This window comes from Nicotiana tomentosiformis, chromosome 11 (genome assembly GCF_000390325.3).
Source record: "Nicotiana tomentosiformis chromosome 11, ASM39032v3, whole genome shotgun sequence".
In the NCBI taxonomy this organism is placed as follows: domain Eukaryota; kingdom Viridiplantae; phylum Streptophyta; class Magnoliopsida; order Solanales; family Solanaceae; genus Nicotiana; species Nicotiana tomentosiformis.
The window spans coordinates 36,186,572-36,195,022 of record NC_090822.1 but is presented as its reverse complement, the minus strand read 5'-3'; positions in this window follow the sequence as shown (position 1 = coordinate 36,195,022).

Genomic DNA, 8,451 nt, shown 5'->3' with positions numbered 1-8,451 from the left:
GATCCCATTAACCTCCGAAATCCATAACACAGGCGCGTAATATGTCCTCCAAGATCTGGATAGTGCGCTCGGACTGCCCGTTTGTCTGGGGATGGAATGATGTACTAAACTCTACCCATGTTCCCAACTCTCGTTACACTACTCTCCAAAACTGCGATGTGAACTACGTGCCTCAATCAGAAATATTGGAAATTGTCACACCATGCAAGAGGATAATCTCCCGAATGTATATCTGAGCCAACCGCTATGAAAAATAGGAAGTCACCACCAAAATGAAGTGTGCGGACTTAGTCAACTGGTCCACAATAACCCAAACTGTGTCATATTTCTTCAAGGTACGTGGTAAGCCTACCACAAAATCTATAGTGATGCACTCCCACGTCCACTCTGGTATCTCCATTATCTGAGTCAGCCCTCTCGGATTCTGATGTTCAAACTTCACCTATTGACAATTCAAATACCAAGAGGCATAAGCAACAATATTTTTCTTCATTCTCTACCACCAATAGTGTTGTTTCAAGTCACGGCACATCTTCGTGACACCTGGGTGAATGGAATAGCATGAGTTGTGAGCCTCCTCAAGGATCAAATCTCTCAACCTATCAATATTTGGAACACAAATCCGGCCTTCAAGCTACATAACACCATCATCACCAATCACAACCTCCTTAGCACCACCCCGTTGAACTGTGTTCCTCAACACCATCAAGTGAGGATCATTAAACTGACAAGCCATGATACGCTCCAATAATGATGACTGAGCCACAACGCAAGCAAGAACCCGGCTAGGCTCCGAAATACCCAATGTCACAAATTGATTGGCCAAATCCTGAACATCCCTGGCTAGTGGCCTCTCTGCTACCGGTAAATATGCCAAACTGCCTATACTCTCAACCTTCCTACTCAATGTATCGTCCACCATATTGGCCTTCCCCAGATGATATAATATGGTGATATCAAAGTCTTTTAGCAATTCTAACTATCTCCGCTACCACAAATTGAGGTCCTTATGCTTGAACATATGCTGGAGACTTCGATGGTCAGTATAGACCTCACATGGAACGCTGTACAAATAATGCCTCAAAATCGTTAATGTGTGAAAAATGGCTGCCAACTCTAGGACATGAACATGGTAATTTTTTGCATAACCCTTCAACTTCCAAGATGCGTAGGCAATCATCTTACCATCCTGCATCAACATCGCGACAAGCCCAATACGCGACGCATCCCAATACATGGTGTAAGATCCTGGACCCATAGGTAACACCAACATTGTAGATGTAGTCAATGCAGTCTTGAGCTTATGAAAGCTCACCTCTCACTCGTCGGACCATCTGAAAGGAACACCCTTCTGGGTCAATCTAGTCAAAGGTGCAGCAATGGACGAGAAACCCTCCACAAAATGGTGATATCCAGCCAATCCAAGGAAACTCTGGATCTCAATAGTAGAGGACGGTCAGGGCCAACTATGAACTACCTCAATCTTCTTCGGGTCTACCTTGATCCCCTCACTGGACACCACATGCCCCAAAAATGTCACTGAATCAAGCCAAAACTCACACTTGGAGAATCTAGCATATAGCTTCTTCTCCCTCAAAGTCTGGAGTCCGATCCTCAGATGTTACTCATGATCCTCCTAGTTGCATAAGTATACTAATATATCCTTAATTAATACTATGACAAAAGAATCAAGATATGGCTAGAGCACACTATTCATCAAGTGCATAAAGGTTGTTGGGGCATTAGTTAGCCCATAAGACATCACCAGAAACTCATAGTGACCATAGCGGGACCTGAAAGTTGTTTCAGAATATCTGAATCCCGAATATTCAACTGATGATACCCAGACCTCAAATCTATCTTCAAGAACACTCTAGAACCCTGAATCGGATCAAAGAAGCCATTAATACATGGTAGTGGGTACTTATTCTTAGTAGTAATCTTGTTCATCTGCCTGTAGTCAATATATATCCTCATAGTACCATCCTTCTTCTTTACAAATAGAACCGGTGCACTCCAAGACGACACACTAGGCCTGATGAAGCCCTATCAATTAGTTCCTACAACTTATCCTTCAACTCCTTCAACTTAATAGGTTTTATGCGATACGGTGAAATAGAGATGGGCTAAGTTCTCGGTACCAAGACAATTCCAAAATCAATGTCCTTGTCAAATGGCATGCCCGACAGATCTACTGGAAGTATATTTGGGAAGTCTCTCACTACCAGAATTGACTCAATGGTAGGAGCATCAGCACTAACATCACTAATGAAGGCCAAATATGCCAAACACCCCTTCTTAACGTCATAGTCTTTGCATGACATGGACAAAACCAGTCCACATCCAAATCACGTCAAAATCAACCATGCTAATCAGTTAAAGATAAACTCTAGTCTCATACACCCTAATAGTCACCACACACGATCAATATACGATGTTTACAATAATAGAATCACCCACCGGCATAGATACATGAACATGATAACTAAAGAATAACGAGGAATACCCAAATAACAAGCAAAGTACGATGACACATATAAATAAGTGGAACCAAGGTCAAATAGTACTGAAGCATCCCTGTGGCACACTAAAGTAATACATGTGATCAAAACATCGAAATAAAATACCTCTGGACTCGTGGAAAAAGCATAGCATCGAGCCTGACCACCACATGATTAACCTCCCCCTCTAGGGAAACCTCGAACTCCCTAAGTCCCACCCCCAGCTGGATGAGCGAGTGGTGTACTAACTGGTGCTAGAGTCATAGCTTGACCTCTCTAATGTGCAAGACCTCCAACAAAATGGGGGAAAAACCTCCTCACATGCCCTAACTCCCCATAGTCGTAGCACCCTCGGCCTACGGATGACTGCGGGGCCTGAACTGGACCCCGAGAACTAGAATAACCACTGAAAAACTTGGTACTGACGAACCCTGAACCAATGGAGCACGGTATGAGCTCTGGTCTAGAAGTGCACTCAACGATGACTGAACTTGATGAGTGTTGTATGAACCGTGGCTAGTTGATCGATCACGAGAAAACTGATGAGCCATCTGAGTAGGTCTATAAGGACGACCCTTGCTATGATGTGACTGACCTCCATATGAGGTACCACTTAAACCACCTGAACCACAGTGCCTCTTTCTCTCCCTCTCCTCGCGCTCAAGCCTGCGAACCTGCTCTAAGCTCCTAGGCAATCTCGACCACCTGGTCAAACCTAGTATATGTCTTGGCCTCTCGAGCCAAACTATAGCGCAGTCCATAGTTAAGGCCATCAATGAATCTCATAATCCTCTCTCTCTCTCTCTCATTGGTAACCAACCATACCGCATGATGAGCCAACTATGCGAACATCATGTCATACTGAGTCAAAGTCATACCTTCCTAGAATAGTTGCTCAAACTCCCTATGCAACTCCTCTCTGTGAATCTATGGAACAAACCTATCTAAGAAGAGAACTGAGAACTCATGCCATGTAAGTGGTGCTGCACCGGCTGGCCTGCTCAACTCATAAGCCTGCCACCATCTGTAGGCTGCCTATGTTAGCTGAAATGTACTAAATACAACCCACTGGTGTCCAGAAGACCCATTATGTGAAGAATCCTCTAACACCTATCTAGAAAGTCCTGAGCATCCTCTGACTCTGCTCTACTGAACACTAGAGGCTTAAGCCTCCCGTACGGCTCCAACCTCTTTTACTCCTCATTTCATAGTGGACCAACCTCGGCCAGAGCAATAGCAACCGACTGAAATGGTAATACCCTCGGTATCTGATGACCCTGATCTAGATGCTCTAGAGTACGGGTGGTAGGAGTCTAGGCATCTCCCTGAGCCTGAGAGGTAGCTGGTTCCACTGGAACCGAAACTGCTTAAGCCAGGCTCGTGTACATAGTCAAAATCTAGGCTAAGGCGAGGAATAATGATAGTCATTGCCGGTGCCTGAGCTGGCCCCACCGGCTCAACAATATCTGGTACATGCTACTTAGCCGAAACAACTGGTGGCTCCATAGGTTGCTGCTCTAGCTGTAGTTCGAGCCCAACCTCAGCCTCTACCGCAGCCCCAGTCTCTCGCAGCCCTAACTTGTGGTACTGGTGGTCGTCCACCTGATCCGTCTGCACGTGTCCTCACCATCTGTGAGAGAATAGAAAAGTCAAGTTTCAAACATTGAAAATAACAAATATGCACGACAATGATGCAAGAAAATGAAGTTTTCCAATAGTTCGGTAGCCTCTCAAAGATAAGTACAGACATCTCTGTGCCGATCTGCAAGAGTCTACAAAATCTGCTCATGACTCGTGAGACCTAAGCAACTTAGGGCTCTGATACCAACTCGTCACGACTAAACTCTCACCAGAGCCACGGAGACGCCTAACACTACTTTCCAGGAAAGCCAATAGTCACAAAATAACTATGAATTTGAATAAACATGGTTTAATAAACTTAACAACGAAAATATCATAATTATCTAATGAAAACAATAACAATACTACTACAACCATCCCAACTATCTGGTGTTAACGATTACATGAGCACTGCTGAGTATCAAAATACAAACCAAATCCTCAATATAACTGTCTGGACAATAAAATAGTAATAAGGGAAAATAAATGAAAGAGAGTCAATGTCTGCGGACAACATAGCAGCTACCTCGGAGTCTCCCAAATCCTGGTACCAACAAGGCTCTAGCAATCACTACGTCAAGATGTACCTGGATCTGCATACGAAGTGCAAAGTATAGTATGAGTATAACTACCCCATGTACTCAATAAGTAACACAACTAACCTTGGGCTGAAAGTAGTGACAAGCTCAAATGAAGACAGTCAAAAACCAATATTAATGAAAACACATGTATAATGATGACAATAACAATAAGTAATTCAAAGGAATTATTATAATCAGCTAATTTACATTACAGGAATTTAGATATTCTTCCAAGTATAACATTTAAAGCCCAACATTGATAAGTACAATTTATTTAGCAGCTAGCATGAGGAATGATTCATCTCTATGCCTACATGTCAATTATGCATGTCAAATGAATGATTTCACAATGATATTACCAAGTGCTCTCACTCTCAGCATACTCATGGTCTGTCTCAAATGCCTACTTCATTACACACGCACAATCACTCAGCACTGTACTGGTGCCTGGCATTAATGCCCCTCACCAAAGCACATATAAATATATCAATGTGCCTGCACTCACTACTGGTATGTCAGACTCCGGAGGGGCGGATCCTGCCCAAGGGTTAATCAAAAGCCAATATGGCCTGTTGCAGTATACAACTTGATCCGAATAATAATAAAGCCAATATGGCTTGTTGCAGTGTACAACTCGATCCGAATAACAATAAAGCCAATATGGCCTGTTGCACATGACTCTCAGGCCCACCTCAGTCATCAACCTCTTAAGGGCTCTCAATCTCATATCACTCAACTAACAGTACCACATATAAAAAACAACAACAACGTGCAATGTAATAATGAATGATGAACAAAGATTGAGATATGATATGCAAATGACGAATCATGACTAAGTGTATAATTATAGTTATGTCTGATAGCCCAAAACAACAAATTTAGTCTCATTAGGTCTCAACTAAATAATCACGTAGCCTAAACATGATTTCCAACATAAATCATAGCTCAGATAACCAAACAAGTAGGGAGAACAAGGATATAACAACAAAACAAGTATGGTAATAGTCTAAAAGTCAACTCGGATCATGATTACCCCGGTGCACGCCTACACGCCTGTCACCTAGCATGTGCGTCACCCCAACACATCATAAATAACATAGTTCACAGGGATAATTACCCTTAAATCAAAGTTTAGAAATGTTACTTACCTCAAAATACGCAAATCAATACACCAAAAAGTCCTTGACCCGCGAATCGACCTCTGATAAACTTGAATCTAGTCAAAGTAACTTAATACCATCAATAATAGCCATAGAAAACAATCCCAATTGGTAAAGCTAAAGTCTTGAATCAAATATGGAAAGTCAATCCAAAAAGGCAACCCTAGGCCCACACCCCGAAACCCGACAAAAATTATAAATTCAAAACACATATTCAATTACGTGTCCAACCATACTATTTTCATCCAATTCCATCCACAAATCGACCCCCAAATCACCAAATCTCACTCTCCAACAACATAGTGTAAAATCCCTAAATTTCACATCAAATTCTCATAAACTAGGCGTAATAATCAATGTGTAATCAATATCTAATATCAAAAGTGATTAACCTTCACTCACCTCTTCAATTGCAGTAAAATGTCTCTCACAAATCTCCCTTAGTAGAGCTCCACAAATCCAAAATGAAAGAAATAACCAAACCCTCGTTTATATGCTCTGCCCAACGATTCTCACACCTATGGCTCAATCTGTCACACCCGTGAAGCCGCTTTTGTGGTCAAAATTTTGCTTATGCGGAAACCACTTTAGTACCGGGCACCTGCGGTACCATTTCCGCACCTGCGGCACGGCTTCTGCGATCGACCCTCCGCATTTGCGGATTCCCAGCTTCAGTCCAAATTCCGCTTATGCGGTCTAACTTCCGCAACTACGGGTTCGCAGATGCAACAACCACCTCGCATCTGCGATCTTCCCCAAGTCCAGCCTAGCCTCGATTCGGCGACCATCTTCCGCTTTAGCAGACTCGCATCTACAGATACCCGCTTTCACCTGCGGACTCAGCCTAGCACATCCCGATCCGCACCTGTGCTCCACAGGCCGCTTTTGTAGCGTCGCACCTGCAGCAAATCCTTCGCAGGTGCGATTGCACCAAAACTCCCAAGCTTCAGCTATCCTTCAAAGTCCAAAAGTGATCCGCCAATCACCCGAATCACACCCGAGGGCCCCGGGACCCTATCCAAACATATCAACAAGTCCTAAAATATAATACGAACTTACGCGAAGCCCCAAATCACATCAAATAACAATAACAATAATAACAACAACAACAACAACAACAACAACAATAATAATCCAGTGTAATCCCACAAATGGGATACATTAAACAACATCGAAACTACGAATCGCACCCTAATTCAAGTCTAATGAAACTAATGAACTTCTAACTTCTAAAACTCATGCCGAACCATATCAATTAAACTCCAAATGATACTAAATTTTGTACACTAGTCCCAAATGATACAACAGACCTATTACAAGTCTTGGAACCAAAAATTCGAACCTGATATCAATAAAGTCAACTCTCGATCAAACCTCTTAACTTTTCAATCCTTCAACTTTCCAACGTTTGCCAAAAAATATCAAATCAACATACAGACACCAAATCAACATTCATACATACTAATAAGTCCTAAATCACCATACGAAGCTATTAAAATTATCAAAATAGCATTCCGGATCTGTCTATATAAAAGTCAAATTCCGGTCAACTCTTTGAACTTAAGTGCCCCAATTCACTCCAAAACTCCCCCGAAATCAATCCAACCATAACGACAAGCCACATAACAACAAATAAACATAGAAGAGGCAATAAATAAGGGAACAGGGCTACAATACGCAAAATAACTAAGCGGGTCATTATAGATAAACATGTTCGGTCATTAAATGTAAGGAGATGTGCGCCCTTTCAAGTGTCAAAAACCGTTTAGGAGCTTTTTCGTCAAGAAAATGAATATTATCTACTTTCTCGTATCATCTAGTTTAGTCATCAGAACGTAGGGGTACTATCTATATGGGGTAAAAATTAATGAATGGTAAGTAGACGCTCATCAAGTTGACACGTGGCAGTAAAGACATATATGGTATGAGTCGGCAAATAGCTGGCACCTTACGAGAATGTGATCAATATTGTGTGAGTTTCGAAGACATTTGAACTGGAGATTAAAGTTTGAAAGCGAGATATCAGTTGAAGAAGGCATCATTCAAGGAGCGGCCGTTATAAAGAGAGGTTCATATTAAACAATAGCTTGATTTGGGAATCTTGTCTCTCTGAATTTAACTATAAATAGAGGCGTTTATACTCATTGTAGGCAAGAAGTGTATGAAAAAAAGGTTAAACTTACTCTAGATTTTTATTAACATCCTCTTTGCTCAATACTTTGTTCTTGTTCTTGCTTCCAGAGAAGCGCACTTCATAGACATGCTTGTATTTCTTTCAAGTATTCTTAATTAATTTACATCTGATCTTTGTTACTTTATGTTCTTTGATCAATTTAATCCACGTATCTATAAACCATGTTAGAAATTTAACTGTACTATTGTACGGGTAAACATCAAGATCTGTACCAATCAAGATTTAAAACAGCTCACTGATCAAGCTGTATATATAGTAGAAGACTAAAAAGAAGAACTTATACTTTTGTCTAACCAACTTCAAGCTTTGTGTTCTACTGTTAGTAAACATTGTAACTCAATCTGACTTATTGTGTAATAGAAAGAGAGAGAGAAAATCATTGGCGAGGCATTGCA